This window comes from Eubalaena glacialis, chromosome 18 (genome assembly GCF_028564815.1).
Source record: "Eubalaena glacialis isolate mEubGla1 chromosome 18, mEubGla1.1.hap2.+ XY, whole genome shotgun sequence".
Lineage (NCBI taxonomy): Eukaryota > Metazoa > Chordata > Mammalia > Artiodactyla > Balaenidae > Eubalaena > Eubalaena glacialis.
This window is the reverse complement of record NC_083733.1, coordinates 8,136,838-8,161,841: the sequence shown is the minus strand read 5'-3', so window position 1 is coordinate 8,161,841 and position 25,004 is coordinate 8,136,838.

The window sequence follows — 25,004 nt, the reverse complement described above, 5'->3', positions numbered from 1 at the left end:
TATGGCCTTTTCTTCTGTGCTTAAAGAAAAGCCTTTAATATTTCTTGTAAGGCCAGTTTAGTGGTGATAAACTCAGTTTTTGCTTGTCTGGGAAATGCTTTCTCACTCCTTCACTCTGAATGATAACCTTGCCAAATACAGTATTCTTGGTTGTAATTTTTTTCCTTTCAGCACTTTAGATATATCATGCCACTCCCCTCTGGCCTGCAAAGTTTCTGCTGAAAAATCAGCTGATCGCCTTATAGGGGTTCTCTTGTATGTGACTAGTTGCTTTTTTCTTGTTGCCTTTAAAATCCTCTCTTTAACTTTTGCCATTTTAATTATGGTATGTCTTGGTGTGGATATCTTTGAGATCATCTTGTTTGGAACTCTCTGTGCTTCCTGGAGCTGGATATCCATTTTCTTCCCCAAGTTATGGAAGTTTTCAGCCATTATTTCTTGAAATAAGTTTTCTACCCCTTACATTTAAGTCTTTAATCTGTTTGAGTTTATTTTTGCATATGGTGTAAGAAAGTAAGACCTGAAACCATAAAATCCTAGAAGAAAACATAAGCAGTATGCTCTTTGACACTGGTCTTAGCAATTTTTTTTTTTTATCTGTCTCATCAGGCAAGGACAGCAAAACCAAAAATAAACAAATTGGGACTACATCAAAATAAAAAGCTTTTGCACAGTGAAGGAAACCATCAACAAAATGAAAAGGCAACCCACTGAATGGGAAAAGATATTTGCAAACAACATATCTGATAAGAGGTTAATATCCAAAATATATAAAGAAGTCACACATCTCAATATCAAAAAACAAAACAAAACAACCCAATTAAAAACTGGGCAGAGGACTTGAATAGACATTTTCCTAAAGAAGATATACAGATGGCCAACAGGCACATGAAAAGATGCTTAACATCACTAATTATCAGGGAAATGCAAATCAAAACCGCAATAAGACATCACCTCACATTTGTCAGAATGGCCATTATCAAGAAAGATAAGAAATAACAAGTGTTGGCGAGGATGTGGAGAAAAGGAAACCCTCAGGCACTGTTACTAGGAATCTAAATTGGTGCAGCCACTACACAAAACAGTACAGAGATTCTTCAAAAAATCAAAAATAGAACTACCATACAATCCAGCAATGCCACTTCTGGGTATATATCTGAAGAAAATGAAAACATTTATTCAAAAAGACATAGGCACCTCTATATTCACTGTAGCATTATTTACAATAGCCAAGATATGGAAGCAACCTAAGTGTCCATCGACAGATGAATGGATAAAGAAGATGTGGTACATATATACGATGGACTACTACTCAGTCATAGAGAAGAATGAGAGCTTGCCATTTGCAACAATATAGATGGGCCTAGAGGGTATTACACTAAGTGAAATAAGTCAGAAAGCGAAAGACAAATACTGCATGATTTCACTCATATAAAAAACAAAACAAATGAACAACAACAACAACAAAAACAGAAACAGACCCATAGATACAGAGAACAAACTGGTGATCACCAGAGGAAAGGTGGGGTGAGGAGTGGGTGAAATGAGTGAAGGGGATTATGCAGTACAAACTTCCAGTTATACAATAAGTCCCAGGGATGTAATGCACAGCTTAGGGAATATAGTCACTAATATTGGAATTACTTTGTATGGGGACAGATGGTAACTAGACTTATCATGGTGATCAGTTTATAAATTTATATAAAGTTTCAATCACCAGGTTATACACCTAAAACAAATATATATTCAACTACATTTCAATTAAAGGAAAAAAGAAGGGCTTCATATGTGGTGAATACCTGGCAATCTATAAAAGGCATTTCCCCCTTTAGTTTCTTTATAAGACACATGGATTGGTTAAAGCAGGGGTCAGCAAATTTTTCTGTAAAGGGCCAGAAGATAGTAAATATTTTAGGCTTTGCAGGCATATGGTCTCTGTCACAACTACTCGTAATCACAGACAATATATAAACATGTGAGCATGGCTGTGTTGCAATAAAACTTTATTTACAAAAGCAGGTGATGGGTCAATTTTTGACCTGCAGGCCAGAGTTTACCGACCTCTGGTTTAAAGAAAATATTATAAAATTGTATTCTGAGGTGAAGTTCATAACATACATAGATATAATACTTATGTATAACTGTAACATAGAGGATCAGGTGGGAGTAAATGGACCCATACAGTTGGGGGTTTTCCACATTCTACTAGAAGTGATGCAATATTGACCCTAGGGGGCTTCCCTGGTGGCGCAGTGGTTGAGAATCCGCCTGCCAATGCAGGGGACATGGGTTTGAGCTGTGGTCCGGGAAGATCCCACATGTCGCGGAGCAACTAAGCCCGTGCACCACAACTATGGAGCCTGTGCTCTAGAGCCCGCGAGCCACAAATACTGAGCCCTCGTGCCACAACTACTGAAGCCTGCGTGCCTAGAGCCCATGCTCCGCAACAAGAGAAGCCACCTCAATGAGAAGCCCGCGCACCGCAATGAAGAGTAGCCCCTGCTCACCGCAACTAGAGAAAGCCCGCGCGCAACAACGAAGACCCAACGCAGCCAAAAATAAATAAATAAATAAATAAATTTATTAAAAAAAAATATTGACCCTAGGTAGACTGTGCATAGTTCAGGATATATATTCAAGTACCTATAAAAACCAGTAGGTTCATCTAAAAAGGCAGCCGATAAATTAATATGGAATTCTAATATGTATTCTAATTTAGTATATATTCAAACACCAAAAAGAAAGTAGGAAAGGCAGGAACAGAAGAACAAAAGTAAAATAAAGGAGGGGACAAACAGAAAACAAATAGTAAACCAGACCTAAATCCAATCACATCAATAATGACATTCAATAGTAACAGAATAAACACTCAATTCAAAAGGCAGAAATTGTCAGAATGGATAAAAAAAAGCAAGACCCAACTATGTGTTGTCTATAAGAGATGTGTCTTAAATATGAAGACACAGATAGGCTGAAAGTAAATAGATGCAAAAAAGTACCCCAGTCAGAAAGTTCTCACAGCTACAGTGATATCAGACAAAGTTGACCTGGAAACAAACAATATTTCCAGGGATAGAGAGAGGAGAAGACAGCCAGTCCCGGTGGGTGGGAAGAGAGTCGCTGCTGTGTGTGAAATGCCCGGATTGTACCCGCCACAGGAAGCGGTTTTTTGCTTCCTAGCTTCAGCCTCTTCAAGTGGGAAGAGAGTGAAATAAACAGGGATGACTTGAGAGTCATGGAATATAAAGGCTCCTAAATTCCCAGATTCCAGGAAGCCTGAGGGACAGCCTCGCTGGGTGCATCTGTTGATGACTGTGGTTGGTGGGGTGATGTGGGAAAGGGTGATCCCTGGGGTGGTACCTCTAAAACTTCCTGAAGGGCTGCCTGGGCACCCCAAAGACCTTGCTCTTCATTATCATCAGCACACATCTGTCGGATGCTTACAGAGGTCAGGCCCTGTGCTAAATAAATGCCCTACATGTAGGATCCCATTTGTGCCCCCCTTTAACCTTATGAGGTCCACACTGCTGATGAGAAACTAAGCCAGAGAGAGCTTAGACAGCCTGTCCAAGATCACAGACTTGAAGTGCAAAGCCTGCACTGGCAAAGACACTGGTCAGGCTCTAGAGCCCATGCTCTGAACACCACTACATATTCTCTCCCCTCCCACGGGGGCTGGATTTCAGAGCCTTGACCAGCTCATCCTGCAACCTCTCACCCTGCATGGCTGGGAGTGTCCATTTTCAGGAAGAGCGCGAGAGAAACACAGGGACCATGGAAAGGACTGCCCCCTTATCAGAGAGCATGAAGTTCCTTGTCCTTACCACAGTATTTGTAATTTGTGTGTGTGTGTGTGATTTTAGACTTCGAACAAAGGTAAATGAGAGAAAGAAACAACACCCTTCAGAAGTGGGTCACCGTAAGGTACGCAGCCAAGCCAGCTGCTTGGCAACATGCCGTCATCACCTTTCACAGATCAGTACAGAGCCGACACATGTTCCTCCAATCTGTTCCCATCTCTGTGTTTTTAAATAAACTCTTGAAGTCAGGACTTTTGCGCCCTTCCTGCCCCCAACGCTTCCCATCCATGGGCTCACAGGTGTTCGGCGGCGTGTACTCACTTTCATGCGTCTGGCCTTTGCTGGCGGCTGTGCTGGTAAATATCGCTACACCAGTTCCCATCAGGACTGTTTACCAGGTACAAGGCACCGAGCAGAGGACTCTACACGGACTGCCTCATTTGTTTTTCCCACCACTGCATAAGTTAAGGGGTATTCCTCTCATTTTACAGATTTGGAAACTGTAGCTCAGAGCAGCTAAATAACTTGCCCAAAACCACAGAGCTATTGAAAAGGCAGAGTTGGAACTTAGAAACTTTATCTGTCCAAATTCAAAGCCCACAATCCCAACCCTCTGCAAACAGAGGAAGACCTCAGAATATGTGACTGTCCCCTCTCCTTTGGTAATGCCAGGACCTCAAAGACACACCTAACCCCCTCAGCACAGGAATCCAACTAGTTAAACAGCTCTGATTTTTCTCTGGAAAGAAATAATCCTGATACCAAGGCTCTTCAATTACTCTGTGCAATTAAGTCCTGAGTGCTTGTTTGAACAATTAACCGAAATAATTATAAATGTATCTCTGTTACTACAATTGCATATTAACAAAGGCTCAGAGCCAATTAATCATTACTCCATCAATATCTAATTTGCATAAACCTATTCTCTTTAAAGACTCCATGTTTGGGGTGACAGGGCTCCCACATCGATTATGGAAATATCCCCATCAAACTTCCCTGAGGCCGTCAAAAGGAATAAAAGGGGTTGTCTGGTGTGGGCTGCTCAGCACCCCTGCCCAGCCTTTCCAGGGACAGGCAAGGAGGGAGAACAAAAGGGCAGAGACACAATGACTGCATGGTTTTCCACTGGGAGAGGGGACTGACAGGCTCAGGTTCCAGGGTGATGGGCAGAGGGAGGCATCTGGTGGAGGTCGGGGGGGAAACCAGCATCTGAGCCTCCTTTGGAGTCATCCAAACTCATTCATTCATTCATTCATTCATCCATCCATCCATTCAATAAATACATCAACAAATATTTACCCTCTGCTGCGTAATAGGTATCGGGGATTCAATAGAGACTGAGACTCTCTGGCCCTCATTGAGGCAGCTAGACAATTAACCAGATGTCATAGGGTGGGTTCTCTAGAAACAAAGGGATAGAGTTCAATGTAAGATGTTTATTAGGGCTCAACACCTGTAAAAGAAGAGGAAGCTGGGCTGTGATGCAGGGTCACAGGCCTCAGCTCACTTGGCCTGTCACTCTGGGGCAGGAATCACCTGTCAGAGTTGCCCTGAACCAGGGTGAGATGTCAGGGTCTTTTCATCCCTGACTTGCTCAGTCACTAGACAGGGGCGGCCCTGACAACACGGCTCTCCGCAACTGAGGCAACCCTGAAGGAGCCTGCCATGTGCAGTCTACCTGCCACTGGGCATCTACACGTCCTTCCTCGAAGGGAATGGGCCGTGCATCTCCATGCCCACCGCACTGGAAAATTGCTACAAAGGATAATACAACACTGAGGAAGGGGAAGAAAGGGAGCCATGGTAATGCAGAGAAGGGGCCCCTAATGCTGAAAACTTAGCCAGACCTTAATCAGGCTAAGAGGATAGGGAAATTGTGTTTCAAGCAGAAGAAAGTGCTGAAGCTTAAGGGGCAAAGGGTTCTTTAGGGAAAAAAAAAGAAAAACAAGATTGGGCTGCAGACACACATATAGGTGATTATTCAGTATGGCTCTGAGGACCATTTCCAGTCCCTCTCCTCCACTGTGATTAGGTTTCTGCTCAAACTGGCTCCTCCATTTCTCTGGAGGAAGGTGAGGTGGCATCACCATGGAGACAGACATGTGGCAGGGCCCTGATGTGTTCAGCAACCTCTTCTCTCGACATGCTGCAAGTCATGCTGCTTGGGGTGTTTACATCTAATTGTAAATGGGCAACACATGAAAAATCCCATTAAAAACATATAGGCACATATGCCTATATACTTATATATTTGTCTGTTTATATAAGGATAGAAAAAGCTACAGAATGCCACACATTAAAGTGTTCACACCAGTGCCCTAATGTGTAGAGACTGGAGAAAGGTGGGGAGCAATTATTTACGTTTTAATATTTTTTTTACTTGTTAAAACAAACATTTTTGTAAATGCTTTTATAAACTAAGAACTTACATGTTGCACATTTTCAAAAATAAAAATGTGTTTATGATTGTTTAATTTGTTTATGATCATTTTAATTTGCTATGCATCAATGACCATGTCTTCAGAAATCTGGGGCCTAACATTTCGTTCAACAAGTAGTCTCTTAGTTCTCCCAGGGGCCCTGGGTGTTACAAAGAGATGGGTGAGACAAACTCCCAATCTCAAAGAGTTAAATAGTCTTACTGCAGGGACAGAATATTACAGGATAAAAAGCAAATTATTGTTACTAGTTAGAAAATAGAGTTAAAAGAGGAACTATGGATAAGAGAAGTGACTAATGAATAAAAAGCAGGTGACTTCAGAAATTTACAAATCAACATTTTTCCCTCTTATCAGCTGGACAAATAAATGGCAGTGTGTGCTGGCGTTGTTAGCGGTGGGGAGTGAAGGGGAGGAGGAATGGGGAAGGAAGTCACCCAGTGTGTCCAGGTAAATGCTACAAGGTGGCCGCATGGGGACAGCAGCCTCCAACCCTTGGAAGAGAGCTGTGCCCATAGCAAAGGCCTCATCTTAAACAGTCTCGACACCTCAAACACAAGGATAAAAATAGAAGCCCCAGAAGGATTTAGCGAAAATAAAACGAAAGGTGAGAGCCCCAGAGGCAACCCTGAATTTGCTGGAGAGGCAAAGTGAAGGGCAATCTGATGGGCCCCAAGGTCAAGGGCATGAAGCTTTATTGGAGGTGAGCGCTTAGGAAGGGGGCAGCTTGACCTGGCCCCAGGGTGGACAGGAGGATATGAGAACCAGATGACAATAGTGATTATAACAAGGTGCAGGCTGCACTCAGTGCTCACAGATGCTTCAAGAAACTCTGAGTCTTGCAAAACAACAAACCTGCTTGAGTCAGGAAAGGGAGAGGGAATGTTTTGCACAAACTACCCTCCCAGATCTGTCACCAACAAAGACCCTCACATGATTCCTTATACTCGTGGTCCTGCAGCAGGTACACAAGGACAGTCTGCAAAAAGCCTGGCTGCACACAAACAATTCTAGATAAGCATTAAGGCAGTCCTGCTGTATGCACGGCCTCAGCACTATTCCACTCAGTTACTACACTACTCCATTCCAGGCATCTGGGCAGAAAGACACACAAGAATTCCTGTTGTTGAAAAACTCATGATCTAGCTGGCAGAGACCATAACTGAAACCGGTGATCCTTAAACCTGCTTGTTCATGTGAAATAGTTGGGGATTGATTCCAGGACCCCACCCCCCAGATCCCCAGACCTAGTGAATCTGAATCTCTGGGGGGAGGAGCCTGTGAATCATGTGAAAGAGAAAATTCTCCAGGTAGTGCTACTGATTGGCTGGGACTAGGGGAAAAGGCGGGTTTTTCCCCCAAAGATAACATCTCCCCAGCAGAATTCTAGCAGCAGCATATCTTTGTTTTTTAATACTTGAACTTCATGGAAGACAACTATTTCTCAATATCATGCTCTTCTGCCAATGTTTATCAAGGGAAACATATTTACACCCCCAGTACTCAGTGCAATATATATATATTTCAAAACAATGTACAAAAAAAGAATTGAGTGACCTTGCAAATAAAATCAGTAGAATGTCAGAATGACATGTAGATATTTTAAAGAGCTAGCTGAGGGTCAGCAAAAGGGAAACATGCGTCAGATGGGGCTAATGCTAAGAAACGTACTGCAGCCTCACTGCAGACAAGGCAGCTGATTGATAACATCCAGATTATTTGGTGGTTGGTGTTCAGAACCAAAGTTGTAAACGCTTTACATTCTGATAGTTTGTTACATATACAGGTGTTTTACTGAGTCTTAGTTATGATTTAAGAAACTTAAAGGCTTGAGGTTGATGTGTAATGCCATATAATTTTTCTTGTTTAAAATAATAGGATACAGGCCCCTGGTTAACATTTTCGAGCAGTGTCCAAGGTTTGAGTATGGATTATTGATGTTACGTGGGATATGATTATAATTCAAATCCAGTGTGAGGCTTGCAGCCATTAGGAGATACACTTGGTACAGGAAGTGGGCACATAGGAAGCCATCATGGCTTGGGACAGTGGCACTAGGCCTCTGCAGACAGGGACGTGTTGTGAGGCTGAAAGGAATATGAAATTTCAGGAGTGGTTTTGGTAAAGCCAGTGAGTTAAGAGACAAATTCACCCAACACACCGGAGTTGACTGAGAATTTAGAAGGAAGCCAAGCCGCTCAAAGCCTCATTTTCAGCCAGCAGCATCATACCATACCTGGAAGCTTTAGAAACTCAAATTCCCAGGTCCACCTACACCTACTGACTCAAAATTGTTGGAAGCGGGGCCCCAGAATGTTTTAATCGGATCTCCAGGTGATTCTTATACGCTCTCGACTACCCCCGGTCAGGGTACTAGTGACAGAAGAAAGAGGAGGATGCATGAATTTATATTCTGAAAAAGTGAATGAATGGATCAGTAAGGAATAGTGAATAAATTTTGATAAATTCATATTATAGAACCATTAAGGAGAATTAGATGATACACACACATGAGGAAAGATGCTTCTGATGTGTTTTTTTGACTGTCATCTTTCTTATGATACTTTTTGAGTAAGTAAAAAAGCAAAACGCTGGGTAAGGAGTATAATATCCTATTAAAAATATGCAGACCTATATGCTTATAATTTATATATTTTTATGTTTACATAAGAATATGAAAAGCTACCGAAGACCATACATTGAATATTACCTCCTGTTTCCTAGTGAGGAGAGACTGGAGGAGTGTTGGAAGTCATTATTAACATTTTCTTTTTTTTTTTAACTTGTTCAAACAAGCATTTTTATAAATGCTTTTATAACTTAGAAAATAAAGTTTTACAATTACACAAGTATATAAAAACTCTCCCCCAGAATTCCAGTGCAACTTGTACAGCATCAGTGCGCACAGCGAGCTGAGGAACCCCCAGCACAGAGCACACTGGCCTCGGAACCAAGAGATCTGCCTTCCAAAGTCTGCTTCTGCCCGATTCCTAGCTGCTTCCCCTCCTGGGAGATGAGGCCGCTGCACTGAACCTGCATCTCCAACTTGCCCCTTATCACCATCCAGGACTTCATTTTTTAGTTGTTTTTTGTCTCTATTATTCCTGGGTTTGGAGTGATGGGTCATCAAACTAAGCTCATGTATTCACTTAGAGCCTCTGTTCTCATTAAAAGTAGAATTTCTATTAGGTCTTTTAGGATAACAAAATCGACCCCGAGTCCCCCTTCTTGGGGTCCGCAAAACAGGAGGATATCTAGGGTCCTTTTCAGCTGACTGTACACCCGCTCTCGAGGCTGTGATTTTTCTTAGAACTTTCCATGAGGAGTGTGACCACTGGCAACAGGGCAGACAGACCACTGCCAGGCTGCATGCTCTGTGTTCATTGGGCATGACCAATATGACAAAGGCCCATAGAGGCGCTTAGCTGTCCCCGAAGTGTCAGTGTCAGGGGGCTGGGCGGGGGCTGGGAGAAGCTTTGAGAGCAAGCAGGCTTCTCGGCTCAAAAGAGCCAACTATGCTGATTCAAAAAAAAAAATTTTTTTTTCAAAAACGCCTGTGGGTAAATTTGAGCTGCCCACAGCTCCCCAGGGGCATCTCGAACTTGCTGTCGAGCCATTTCTGTGGATTTCAGTCAAATTCTAATTTTAGTGTTCATTAAACACGGGTAATTCCCCAGCCGGTCCGTGCCTCACCTCGTACAGAGTGTGTTGGCAATATAGGTCACCGAGGCTTCGAAAACACTCCCACATCAAAGAGAAACCCTTGCATTATGAGTATTAACTTTATAAATAATGATGAACTTGAAAAGTCTCCCAGAGCCGAGGGGCGGGTGTGAAGAGAGCTGGTGTCCTCCTTGTGAACATTTTCATGAGCGTGGCTTGTTAGGGGGGGTGACTTCACAAGATTTTCTGTTCTGGGAAGTGGTATGGGATGGAGATGTGTCTGCATCTATCACTCCATTTAGACTGATTTTTATTTATCAGTCTAAAGAATAAAGCAGGGGCACAACTGATAAAGCAGGGGCACAACTGGAGTGTGCCATGTAGGAAAACATACACACATCCATCATGGGTACGGCATGTCTGAAAAACAGACTGCTTAACATTTTATGTCTTCCCATTGACATAAGGTAAAGGCCAAATTCCTTATCATAGCTATACCAGTTAATATCTTTAAGCTGAAAGTAACAACAACAACAACAAAGAGTTGCTTAGATCCTAAGGGTATTTAATACTTTACAAAACATCCCAAAGGAGTTGGCTCTAATCCTCAGGCTCATAGCCCCATGATCACAAGGTGGCTGCTGCAGTGCCAAACATCACTTGCTCACACAAGAGCATCTATCTGATTGACAAGTCTTATCCCTACGATCAACTGTCACATTAGGCATCACTCAGAAATGTTTTCTCCCTGTTCGTACCTTTGCGTATGCTGTTCCCTATGCCTGGCCAGTCTCACCCTTTTTCCTCTGTGCAGGTAACCACCATCCATCCCAGAACCCAGTGCAGGCGTCAGCCTCGAGTAGGCTACCTGTCTCTCCCACTTTGTCTGCTACTATCAAAGCATATCTCCATCCTGACGCAATTGCTCATTTATCTGTTATCCCCCAGGAGACTGTGAGCTCAATGAGGCAGGAACTGAGGCTGGTTTCTTTCTGGTTTCTGTGTGCTGTGCACAGGGCCTGGCTTGTCTACATCTGTTGACTGAATGAACAAGCAGCAGAAGGGAATTGCTCAAGTGCCATCCTGAACTCAGAAAATCAAGTCGCTCTCTGTACAGGGCACAGAGTCAATGCAAGGGATGTGCCTTTACGAAGAGAGTCCGATCCTGCAGACCTTGTTCTAGTTACCTTGTCTAGAGTGTTAGAGAATGACCCCAAGGGACTAATATGTCCTTTAAGCCCTACGGGAAAATGATGGGACTTCAAAGGAGCTGATAAAAGATCATGGATATTTTTGCCCCAAACTCTGGGACTATAGTGGGTATAGGTGGCAATCAGGGTGGATACAGCAGGAAGTTTAAGCTTTTTCTCCATTGGCATCCCCTTGTCAGTTTCCAAGAAAGGGCCTGGTTGTGCTGCTGGGAAAGGACATGTCCGTGGGCGACGGCAGGCCCAGGGTGTTGGAGCTCTTCCCTCGGGGTGGCTGGCTCAGGGCCTGGTGGCTCCTGGCAAGTGAGGAGGAGCGGGGGGCACTTCCTGCTCCTCACTCCTGGCCTCATGATGCTGCCAAGGCCAAGACCAGGCAAGCAGACAGAATCCAGCTCTCCTAAAGTGCATGGGGCTGGTATAGGAGAGGCCAGAAGACCCGGTGTATGAGAATGTGGCTTCTGACCCAGAGCAGAGGTGGGCAAGCTAGAAGACACCACGGAATGACCGAATCTCTCATTCCCAAGGGGGCAGCATTACAACTAAACCAACTGTCCAGGTCTGAATCCTAGCTCCACCACTTACTAGCCACGGGACCTTGAGAAATTCATTAACCTCTCTGTGCCTCAGTTTTTTCATCTCTCAAACTGAGATAATAGTAGTCCCTGCCATGTAGGATTATTATGAAGATCAAATGAATTAATATCTTTAAGTGCTTAAAAGAATGCCTAGCACATGTACATGCTATATAAATAAAATATAAATAATGAAATAACACTGGGGGGAGATTAAGCACAGGTCACCTGGTTCATCCAGCCTTTGGGTGTTAGGCTCTGTCCATACAGCACAAGCTCAAGGGGAAAGTTGGAAGCCACTACTAGTTAACTTAATGACTTAAACCAGGCAAGGGATGCTGAAAGAAATACCAAGCATGCTGAGTTAGTATCTAATCTTTGTTACCTTTTCTCAATATTGAAAGCAGTCTGTTCCATAATACAGTTCAAAACAAACTAGTCCAGATTTTTTATGTGAGCTGGATATCCAAGTGTTTGCTATGTGAATTTATGGCTATGGGCAGCGTAGAAGGGAATCTGAATTCTGGTGTAAAACAGTCATAGGATGAAGTCTAAGAGCTCAACCAAACCTGAGACCCCGCACTGGGGAGGCTCCAGGTATGGCGTCCAGAGCTCACCTGGGAAACCTGCTAACACTCAGGGTTGAACTCTGGAGAAAAGACGCGTCTCCGAGATAAGATGTGTGGAAAAGGGGAAAGAACGTGGACTTCCCCGCAACATAGAAAATTAAACCGTTGCTGTCTTGGTCTTTTGATCAGCATCTGTTACTGATACAGAAAACACATTGCACCGTGGAGCTTCTTCCAAGTATTCAAGTGCATGTCGCTCCAATATTCTCAAGCCCCTTGCATCCTACCAGTGCTGGAGTTAATATTCTTTATGGGCTGCTGGTTGCCTTTGATTGTTTTTATTGATGCTCGGCACTTACGAATCAGCAGTCTGAGGGCACCTCTGGAGCCAAAAGGACTGCTGGTGGATGCTGACCTGCTATCACTGCTGGGAGGACCCAGATCCCAACCCAGAGCACTGAGGCAAGCCCACAGGTGCCTGGTTGGAAGGCACGAGGCCAGCCCATATCGCACATGGGGAGCGTTGGCGGGGGAGAGGCACCCACCCAGCCCCATGTTATCATCCCCACACGTACGTATGTATGTAACGCGGCTCCAGTGCCACCTGTGCTCCCTCTGACCCACCATGCACCCCCCCTAACTCCCGCGGCTTTGCCCATGCTGTTCCCGCTTCCCGGGGTAGTCTTTTCCTATCTCCGCCTGGGTAGCACTAGAGTCATTCCTAAGACTGCTGCAGCTGCACCCTGACCTCTCTGAACCCTCGCCCTCCACTCCTGGAGCGCCCTAAGCCTGCCTCTAGTTTAAGCCACGGTCAAAGGCTTCTAGCCGGCCATGCTGCTGCTCCAACCCTGAGGTCTTTGCTGGCAGGAGCCTGCCCTCATCTCTGCCCGGTCCCTCCTCGCACCAGTCCTTGCATGAAAAATGAATAAACAATTTCTAAATGCCTATGGCACACACACAGAGGTGTGCAAGCCTGTTACCATTACAAAGTATCCGTTTCCTGTGGCCGATGTAAAAAATTACTACAAGCAATGACTTAAAACAGCATAAATGCAGCATCTTACGATTCTGGAGGTAAAAGTCCGCAAAGGCTCTGAAGGCGCTTAAACCAAGGTGGCAGCTGAGCTGGGCTCCTTTTGGAGATTCCGGGGGGGAAGTGTTTTCTCACCTTTTCAGGTTCTAGAGGCTGCCTGCATTCCTTGGCTCAGGCCCTTCCAACCATTTCACAGGCAGCAGCGCAGCTTCTTTCCCTTTCTCTCTCTCTCACTCTCGTTCTCCCCGCTCTCTGTTCCCCTCCCCCTCACTCAATGCCCCACACCTGCCTCCTCATCACACCTTCTCTGGCTCTGCCTCCCCCTCATGGCAACTCTTAGGATTCCGCTTGGCCCACGCACGGAATCCAGCACAATTTCTGCATGTTAGATACCTTTTCAATCTGCAGAGTCCCTTTTGCCATATAAAATAACAATCAAACATTCAGGGGATTAGGACGTGGACATCTTTAGGGGCCATTATCTGTCTACCACACAAAGGGAGCATTAGGCTATGGAAAAGCATTGGAATAGAAGTCAGAGGGACCCGGGTGCCAGTTCTGACTCTGTTACTTCCTCCTTGTGACCTTGGATAAATCGCCTAACCTCTTTGAGCATAATTCTTCATCTGTGGAACCTCACAGGACTACTCTGGGACAGAAGAGGACTTACATTTAAGAAGAAAGCACTTTAAACAGCAAAACACAAAACAAGTGCAAAATCTGGTTGTTTCAGTTTTTTGTTGGTATGTTTTGGCAACTGGGCAGCTCTTTAAAATGGCCTTAAGGAGCACGTGCACACACACACACACACACCCCACGTATTATTTAGAACATCACACACAAAAAATACTACAACACAAAATTAAGAGACATGGTCAAAGCTGCACTCAAAGGGAAAGCCCCAGCTGAATTTTTTTTTTTAAATAAAAACTTACATGTTTAAGCACTTATTAGACCAGGCACTACCATATTTGACCCTCAAAGCTACTATGATAGTATGATAACACCTACTTTACACATGAGGAGATGGAAGTCTTAGAGATGTGAGACACAGCCAAGAAGTAGCCATAGTAAATTTAATTTAAATCCAGCCTTCAGAGTGCAAACCTCTGTATTTACTATCACATCCTAGTCGTCATAGTTTTTTCAGGGCAGCATCTAGTTTTGTTGACTTTCTTTTCTTCTGATGTAGCCAAAAGTACCACTCTTCCCCTAGTCCCCCAAACCGCCTTACGAACTGGCTTCATTTACAGGGGCCAACACCTGCATCTTTTTCAGAGTAATCGCCTCAGGCTGCAGGAACCCAATTTGCCCAGGGCGCGGTGAGCTGGTGGTCCCTGGGAAATTAACAAGCCCCTGCAGATAGCCCCTAAGCACTAACTGACAGGTGTGGAGTATAAACACCCAGATTCATCACACTTTAGATGGGATAATTTGGAGCACATGTTTTATACCATTTCCAAGCGCTTCTGTTTGGGATTCAGTTTTAGTTACCCATTGTGTCAGCTATTTAATATCTCATTGCTTACTAGTGTCTTCTCTTCACTGTACAGTCATTGGATCCTTGCTCAGGATCTGCTTCTGGAGTGGGGAACTCAAATAAGACATGTAGATAAGACAATATAGAGAGATATAATGGTTTCTGACATTTGTAAAGAAAAACAAAACAACCCCACGATGGAATTAAAAAGAAAATAACATTAAACGCCATGAAGACTAAAATTTGCATTGGAAAAAAAATGTGGAGAACAAGCTTGGTGTGCTTTTCACAGAACAGCAAGTAAAAGACCGAATAGAAGTTGAGAGGGAAGGTAATAGGTAAGAAAAACAAATGGCAAAGCTCCAACTCCAAGAGATGGATAATTCATGTTGCAGGAAACCAAAACAAAGGAAACAAAAGTAAAATGCAAAGCTACAATAAGTGAAAAGGCAGGTAAAATCAACATAGAAGAACCAACGCCAAGACAAAACCTGTTTTACTTTTGTTTGTTTGTTTTGTCTTTTAAATTCAAGGATAGAAGACTATTAAGAGGATTTGGGGAGAAAAATCATGTGGCTTTCAAACAGTACACGCCAGAAGAAACCTGAATAATGTCAATCCTAAGAGTGTTTTGAAGGAGGAAAAAATGGGCCACCTGAGAATATTATACCCAGCCAAATAGGGGCATCTGAAGATAATTAAATAACATCCTTAGATAAGTAATGATACATAAATCATTTGGGGGAGAAAGTTACTAAAATATTAGGCAAATGTAAAATGACAAACTCCACATTTTTCATTCAGCCTTGATTAAAATCAAATTTAAACTAGGTCACAGATTATAAAATTTTGATTATTGATAAAAAACTGTGAGAATACGATGTACTGTTTTAGGGTACATTATACCCTAAAATATAGATAAAGGTGAAAGCTGCAGAAAAATCAGATGCCTTAAATATACCGAGAATGTAAATATTAGCCAGTGTGGGGTAAAAGTCCTTTTTTGTTAGAAGTATGTTTTTATCATAAAAATAATGAACTCTGGTGAGTTGATTTGAAGCTCTGATGTACAATTCTACTTTAACTTTAGTTGTTTGTTGCTATATAATGTTAAACTTGAGACAGTGAATGTTTTACAATGGGGAATTTTTATTTACTCTTTGTGTGTTTGTTGTAGGGCACAGAATTTTAGTTTACTCATCAAACAGAACAATCATGACTGTTCTGTTATAACCGAAGTTATTATAATTATCTTTTTTAAAATAAATTTATTTTATTTTATTTATTTTTGGCTGCGTTGGGTCTTCGTTGCTGCACGTGGGCTTTCTCTAGTTGCAGCGAGCGGGAGCAACTCTTGGTTGCGGTGCACGGGCTTCTCACTGTGGTGGCTTCTCTTGTTGGGAGCAGGGGCTCTAGGCACATGGGCTTCAGTAGTTGTGGCACGCGGGCTCAGTGGTTGTGGCTCATGGGATTAGTTGCTTCATGGCATGTGGGATCTTCCCGGACCAGGGCTCGAACCTGTGTCCCCTGCATTGGCAGGCAGATTCTTAACCACTGAGCCACCAGGGAAGGCCCTGTTATAATTATCTTAACCAATATAAAAGCAGTCCATATTATCATGTAGTTATAAAACAAACCAACAGAAAATAACTTTTTCCTGCCTTGTACAAATTATGGTACAAGTAAGAATAAATGGTGACTATAGTAGAAACATTTTAAGACAGCACTGCATCTTGACTCATCAGTATGCAGAACAACAGAACAAGAGATAAATCAAAATAAAGAACTCAAATGTTAGCATGTTGTATAAAACGATTGGTGGTGAACATTGAAAACCTCCATATTGTTGTAAGATACAAATAAAACAAAATTAAATAACCATTGAAAGACTTAATACATATAAAATAATCATCTGCAGAATAAAAGAAATTCCAGATTCTGCACCACCTCACTTTCTTAAAAAGAAATATATCTGTTACTACATAACAAGCAACCCCAACATGTAGTGGTTCAAAACGACCACTGTGTATTATTACTGACAGCTCCAGGGGATGGCTGGATGGTTCTTTTGATCTGTGTTGTCTGAGCTGATCTTGACCTGACTTGCTCATGCATCTGTGATTAGCCAGCAGGGTCTGGTGGTCAAGGAAAATCTCATTTACCAGTCTGAGAGTTGGTCTGTTGTCTGCTAAGGCAATAGGGTGATACAGCCAGGTGTCTTCCATCACCCAGCAGGCTAGCCCAGGCTTGTTCACGTGACAGTGTCAGAATTCCAAGACAGAGAGCAGGAGCATGCAAAAACTCACATCGTGAGGTTTTGTCACTTCCATCCCATTCTGTTGGCCAAAGCAAGCCTTTGAGGTAGCATGGACTCAAAATTCCATCTCTGGAGGAGTTGCAAAGTCAGACTGCAAAGGGCACAGACACCAGGAAGGGTGGAGAATTGGGGACTTTTTGACTGATTTGTGCAACCAATCTACCATAGTTGGGGAGAGAATAATGGGAGAAGGTAAAATGGTACCATCTTCGTGATATTAATATAAAAATTATATTATTGATATGGAATTATAATAACTACATAGTCTAAATTAAGAAAGGCACACTACAAAATACTGCAATCTCATATGGTAAAATGACATTACATAAAGACCATAAGTAAATAAGAAAAAGATCAATACTCATTTAAAACCTGGACAAGTGACATGATGAGGCCATTCATAAAAGAAGAAATGTAATTGCTTAAACTGAAAAATGTCTAACCTTATTAGTAACTGAATAACTGCAATTAAAAATATATATGCACATAAATACATATATAAGTATACATATATACACATATACATGTATTTACACACTTTACTTTTTACAGAATTGTATAAATTTATGAGTGTATTCTAAACACATTGAAAGGATACAATTTTACCTCCCAAATTTGCAGAGAGCCTCTTAAAATGAGAATTCCTGTTCTAGGAGTAAAGTTACCTTTATATACCACCAGTGGGGATGTAAATTGGAGTAACTTTTCTAGAGACCAATTTGTCCATGGGTATCAGAAACTTCAGAAATTGGTATGCTCTCTGACATAGCCTACTAGGAAATAAATAGGATATCCACAACAATTTGGCTACTTTTGTTCCTCAGAATGTATGTAAGAGTAAATCGTTGCAAAGACCCTGAAAGACCAACCAAAGGAAATGAATTAAATAAATTTTGGTATATCCGTATAATAGAATACTTTTCAATCATTAAAATTATGCTGAGGATGAAGTGACCACGAGAAAGATTCATGATATAAAACTTGAAAAAATACTATATGCCATGTGACCTTTTTTGGGTAAATATGTGGTTATACATACACCAACCAGGAAAAGCATAAATACTATAAGGTGTAAATGAAACCATGTTTATTTTCTCGTTTTTCTAAAATGATTTTGTACTGATGCTATGAAAAATTAAGTTATTTAATTAATAGTCAAACAGCATATTGGTGAAATATTTGCAGCAATATGGTAAATGAGGGCTCAATATCTTCTGTGTATAAAGACTTCAAAAGAAATATTTGGAAAATAACATGAACTCATAAAACAAGATAAACAACTAACTAAGAAACAATCAACTTTAATGGTGAGAGAATATATACGAATTTCATCAATAGCTAAGATACGATTTTTTAAAATTCTGATGTATTTCTGGTGGAATTATAAATGGGTACAATTCTTACAGAAAGCAATTTCATATGAATCAAGAGCCTTTAAAAGTAAGTCACAGAGCTGTAAAAATATTAGAGGAAAGTATCAGGGAATTTGTTAATGATCTCAGGATGGAGAAAGTCTCCCTAAACATTTAAGCCAAAAAACACAGATGCCGAAACAGAAATACTGACATGCGTGTCTACACAAAAATTGAAATCATTATATGACAAGAGACCTCATAGCTCAGTTAAAAGACAATCAAGAGATTGGGAAACAGGGTGAGCCTTCCCGCTATGGCTGAATAAGGAGACTGGCAAATCAGTTCCCCAAAATCAACTCTAAAGCTGGAAAAAATTGACAGAAACTACCATTTCAAAACCCTGGAAATCACCAAAGTCAAACAACAATCTGAAAAGTGTTTATGCTTGTAAAACTGTTGGACTTTAAGTAAGAACAGTGGGACTCTGCCGCATTCTGGCCTGGGATTGCAACCACCACTCACCACCACCATCACCACCGTCATCACCACCGTCATCACCACCATCACCATCATCACCAGCTAGGTTGGCAGAGGTTCTACCAGGGTGCATAACTGTGAGGAGTGGCAGCTTCACACACCTACCAGGGCAACATCCAAGCCCAGAGTATGATCCTCAGAGGTGATGATCTAGGAGGCAGGGAGGGCCAATGGCTCTGGTTGTCTGCGGTTGTGGTCTTGGTGTGAGGCACCATAGTTTTGGCTGATGCTGCGCTCGCGTACGCACACACACACACACAGCAAGGACTGGAAAGGACACAAATGTGATATATCCCTCCAATGGAATACCATTCAACAATAAAAAGAAATGAAGTCCTGACACGTGCTACAGTATAGATGAACCTAAAAACCATGATGCCAAGTGAAAGAAGCCAGATGGAAAAAGCTACATATTGCATGATTCCATTGCTATGAAACGTCTAGAAAAGGGAAATTTATTGAGACAGAAAGCAGATTGCTGGTTGCCTACGGCTGGAGGATGGGAGCATGGATTAACTGAAAATGGGCACAGGGAAATTTCTGGGTTGGTGGAAAAAATCTTAAAGTAGATTGTGGTAATGGTTGCACAACTCTATAACTTTACACAAAATCCTTGAATTGTACCCTTACAATGACTGAATTTGTAGTATGTAAATGACATCTCAACACAGCTGTTTAAAAAAAGATATGGGGAAGTAATATTTGCAACATATCTGACAAAAAGATTAATATCTAAACGTACAGGTCAACAACTCAAAAGAAGACTGAACTAAGCAGATAAACAGGCAGTTCACAAAAGAACGTCGGAAAGCCACACAGGAAAAGGTGTTCAATTCACCGAGAAATCAGGGAGACGCAAGTTAAAACAATGAGATCTTGTGACCTCTTCTCATCCTCTCAACAGCCCTATAAGAGAGCATGCTTGTTCCCATTTTACAGATAGAAACAGAAGCTCCGAGAGTTGCAATAACTTGTCCAAATTCGCCCCTTCAGTTAGAGCGTGAAGATGGGCTATTGTTGACTTTTACAGCCCTGACTCCCTAATCTCAGTTACTGTTATTCTCAATCCAACATATACATGTACAGTTAAAATACTGAGACGTTACAGATTGCGGTGGGCTGGGCGAGGCTTACTCAGTTCAGTAATGTACTCTGTTGGGCATTTGTATTATTCCTATTAACACCTAACGGTCCATTATGGATTTTTTGTTTTTCTCTTCGCGGGTAGATATTGAGATTTCATTACTGCCAGTTTATCACCAGAGCCCCAAGTCTAGCTAGTGTCACCGTGGTTCGTGGTAGATGCTGAAGTTAGTGAATGCCTTGTTAGGAGAAGTTTTTGCAGATTTCCCCCAACCCACAGCTTCAGCTCCAGACATCAAGCACCACTGATGTCAAAGGAGCCAGTGTGAAGGGACCGGCACAGGCTATTCAAGCACCACTTGGGAGCCACCAGTCCTTGGTTATTGCCCCAGCCATGTAATTCACTCACCCAGAGCCACTGAGCAGGTCACTTCATCTCTCTTGTGCTTCAGTCTCCCCTTTTGTAAAGTCAGCCCTCCAATCTTATTGAACTTGGGGAGAATCAAAGGAGAGGCTGGGTGTGAATCGGCTTAGGAAAATGCAACACAGAACAGGCTTCACTAGAGACAGAGCTTACCTTAACCTTAACCCACGTGGAAAAAAAAAATACCTAGCCTTGGGCTTTACAAGTTTTAGTAAGCCACGTTAATCTGAGCTTCAAAAAACAGACCTAACCCAAAAAGCCACCTCGAGCAAAAACACTGTATTCAAAATAAAAGGCAGAGGGCTCCTTCTCAGGGTTTTGCTCCCAGGTTGTTAGGCAGCCCCGGAATTTCCCACAGCAGGCTGAAGAGCGTGGCAGGGAAGGGAGAGCTGGAATATTTAGGACTCAGGAGAAGCAATCAACTTACTGCCTTCCCAGACCGCAGGCAGCTGCAGGTGAGAATGAAGCCCGAGATGTGATCCTGAATCAGATAATCATATGAGCACCAGCTAGCTCGGCGTTCAAATGCTCCCCCAGGCAATTCTGATGTGTCCTAAAGTGTGAGGACCACTGCCTTCATACAAAGGAACTCAAATGTATGTATCAGAATCCCCTGGAGCTACTAAAGAACAGCGGCCAGGGTTCTTGAAATATGACAGCACCTGAGTCTTTGTATGTTTGCCAGGGTCTCCAAGAGACTTTGATATAACCAAAGTTTGCATATCAGTGAATTAGGTGGGTCGAGCATCCAACCAAGGTGCCCCTATGAGCTAAGTGGTGGCAGGTATGTTACCTGTGCGGTGCCTGGCATGCAGGGGTGTTAAGTGAATGATAACTGTACCTTATTTACCTCAGACAAGATGCAAGAGAAGAGGGTTCTGGGCACTTTAGGATTTCAAGAGAGGCCCACAGAGACTCCCTCTATGCATGAGGTTTGGTAAACCAAGATTAGTTCCCCGTATCTTGCCCCAGCCACGTGGAACAACCATAAATATCAACAGCAGGTATCTACAATTTAACAATGTGCCTTATGAGACCAGTTATGTTGGGGCTGGAGGAAAGAGAAAGAGAGAGGCTATCTACTAGGAAATTCTCCCTGCAAAACTTTCTTCCAGTGCCTGTCTCAAGGAATTTGTAATGAAATCTTCAAAAGCCAGGAATAAACCAAAACAGGGTTTAGGTTAGCACAGAACAAAGTTGCCTATCACTCTACGGGTTTCCCCAACACAGTATGCACTAATTATTCAAGAATAAAATGGGGTGGGGTGACACAAAAATCATTCATTCATTCACTGGTTCATTCATTCATTTACTGAGGGCATGATGATCAAGGGTCTGGATTCTGGGATCAGGCCGCCTGGTTCTGCCATTTCTAGCTACGTGTTTGCATTGCTTAAGCTCTTTGTGTCTCACTTTTCTCTTCCCTAAAGTAGAGATAACAGTATCCACCTCCTGGGGAATTTGGAAGGATTTAGCGAATTATGTAAGTATCAGGAAACTTCTGGGCTCATAGTAAGGACACACCTAAGGCTGGTTATTATTATAATTCATTTAATCTCTCATGAGGAATGGCCCTGTGCTGCAGGCTGGGAATATAGTCATGAAAATCCGAGCCCTGCTCCCATGGGGCTTCCAGACAGGTAAAGGAGATATGCAGGTGAATCAATTATGTGGCCCAGTATGCTTGGGCTCCAGAACAATGATGGTGAAAAATGAGGGAGGGAAAGCAGAGGCTGGCATTTAAGCCAAATTGTTCCAAGGAGTTATTTGGTGGGAGAAGTGAGGGAGCCTCAGAAGCTCTCCTGGATGGTTAAAGAGTTCCCAAACCTGAGCTAGCCAAAGAATATGCAGGTATGTTTTCAAAATGCAGATTCCCTGGACCCATCCCTGGAGATTCAGAGTCCCTTCATTTGTGAAGGGTCCCAGGGTTGTACATTTGTAATCTCCTTAGGAGACTGCAATAATCAGCTTAATAACCACTGGCCTTGGAGTAAAAAAATGAGTAAGAGAAGGGCAGGAAGGACTCCTGGGTGAAGAGAGAAGAGGGCAGAGATTGGGGGTCACAAGGTGGCCTGGTCGGACCTTCAGCTTGCATCCTAGATGCCCTCACCCCCAATCTAAGTCAGAGCCCCTGACCCCTGCTGTTAGTCTCTGCCACTTCTCTCTATACATTTCCTTCAAAGATCTTCCCCCAGTTTGTAACTGAATTATTATTTGGGTGTGTTGGCTTGTATGTCACCTCATCTGTTAGATGTTAAGCTCCATGATCATAGAGGTCTTATCTGTTTCTTCATCACTGGGAGTCCATCACTTAGAACAGTGCTTGGCACATAGGAGGAGAGCTCGATAAATTTGTTGCATAAAGAATTAATTGGGTCACTGCACCTAGTTGGGTGTGGACTGTTCAGACGCATCTAACTTTGTTTCGAGTCACAGACCGCTGCTCCCAAATCATTGTCGAGCTCAGGCCTCAAATTGTTTGCCTCCCTAAAGGTTTTTTCCACTGTCTTTCATTTCTCTGATGCTGGTGTCCATTAGACTAAATCCTCTGTGTGTCTGGACATGCCTCACATGCTTGATCTCAGACAAGCCCGCTGGGCTACTTCTAATATGGCACTTGGGGTACAGCTGAAATCTAAATTCCATTGGTGAATTCTTCAGTTACATTTGAGGAAAGCCCAAAAAAAGAGCACAGAGCCCTCTTGTCAACAAATTTCATTCTCCAGATCATGAAAAATATGGACTGTATATGAGAAACTCAGAAAAAAAAGTAAAAAACATAAATTGATATAGGGCCTCAAAATATTCATTTCAAAACCCAATGAGATCCATATTTCCTCTGGACTATAAATGATCCCAAGAGTGTATTGAATATTGCCATGAATTCAGAGCCTTGACAGATAACTGAAGCATCAGAGTATGGAATTTTAAACGAATTCTGGACCAGGAGTTGTGGGCCCAGATGTTAGTGTCACTTGCCTTAAATAGAAAGTGCGGGTAAAAATAATTACAATGCAAACAGCAGTGTTACTAAACTCTAACTAAATAATACCACTCACCAATGTCAAAAATCAGTTCTCTCATTAATCCATTCAACAAAAATTTTAATGAGCATCTTCCACTTGCCAGGCACTGTTCTAAGTCTTGGGCATATGGCAGTGAACTAAAGTGACAAAAATTCCTGCAAGTATGAAGCTTATCTTCTCCTGAGGGAGACAAACAATAAACAAATAAGTAACCGTACCATACAATAGGTGATGAAAAGTGCTATGAAAATAAAATAAAGCAGAGCGGGAAGAGAGAGAACACCAGAGGTGGGGAGCCATTTGAAATAGGGTGGACAGAGCTAGCCTCAGGAAAAGGCAGCATTTGATTAAAGATCAGAGAAGGTGAGGGACTGAGTCACATGGATTAAATGGGGGAAGAGACTCCAGAACAGAAGGAACAAAGTGTGCTAAGTTTCTGAGGTGGGGATGTGTTTGGTGTGTTAACACACAGCAAAGAGGTCAACCCCATGGAGGAAGCAGAGTGAGTGAGACAGGGCGAGAAAAGCAGTGCTGAGCAAGAGAATGACGGGGAGCGCGGAAGCAGAGGCTAGCAGAATGCACAGAGCCTCGGAGTCTTGGGTCAAGACTGGCTAATGATCTCTGTGAAACAGAAAAGTTAACAAGATTTCGAGAAGCTAAAGACAAAGCCCAAACTGAAACTTTCACCTCATAATCAGAGAGATCGTTTGAGGATGGTCAATGAATGAGCAGGGTACCAAACGCCTTTGGATATAATTTAATGCCACCTAAAGTTATTTGGTGCATCAGCAAAGGTTAGTCCTGCACACTTTGGAAATACAGCACAATGCTATTCCTGCTTCCCAGTTTTTCCCCTGAATTCAAAAACGGGTACTGGTTCACTTGAGAATATACTTCGTTCACCAGAAATGAGAGAAATTGACATTTCCAGATATTAAATGGGTTCCCTGTTATTTTTAGGACTTGGACAGCTGAAGCCACTGAACTCAAAAGTGCTCCTTTGATCAAAGAGTCCTAAAAGGATTCCCCAGCCCTGAGAGCTGTGTCTCTAATAGGATTATGCCTGAATTAAAAGACAGAACCATTTATAACTTAGGGCACTCTCCGGCTTTGAAGTTTGCCTCAACAGATGATCCATTTTTATATAAACCAGAGCTGGAGAATGACAAGGAAACCTGCAACTATTCCCAAATGGAGAGCTTTGTACAAGATAATCAGGAGAGAAGAAACATTTGAATGAACACTCTGGATCTGCCTTTGAGCAAATGATGGCATGAAAGAGAAAATGTTTTTTCTCTCCTGAAGCATTTGACAAGACTGAGGTCATTTTTTTATTCATAAGCAAAGATAGTCCAACATCTTCAAACCTTGTGATTGTGTGTGTGTGTGAGTGTGCACACAGGCACGCGTGTGTCCATGCATGAGCATACACGTTTCCATGAGCTCAGTACAAACTGCCTTATGGTTTTTGTTAAGTCAACATGAATCAGGTATCTACA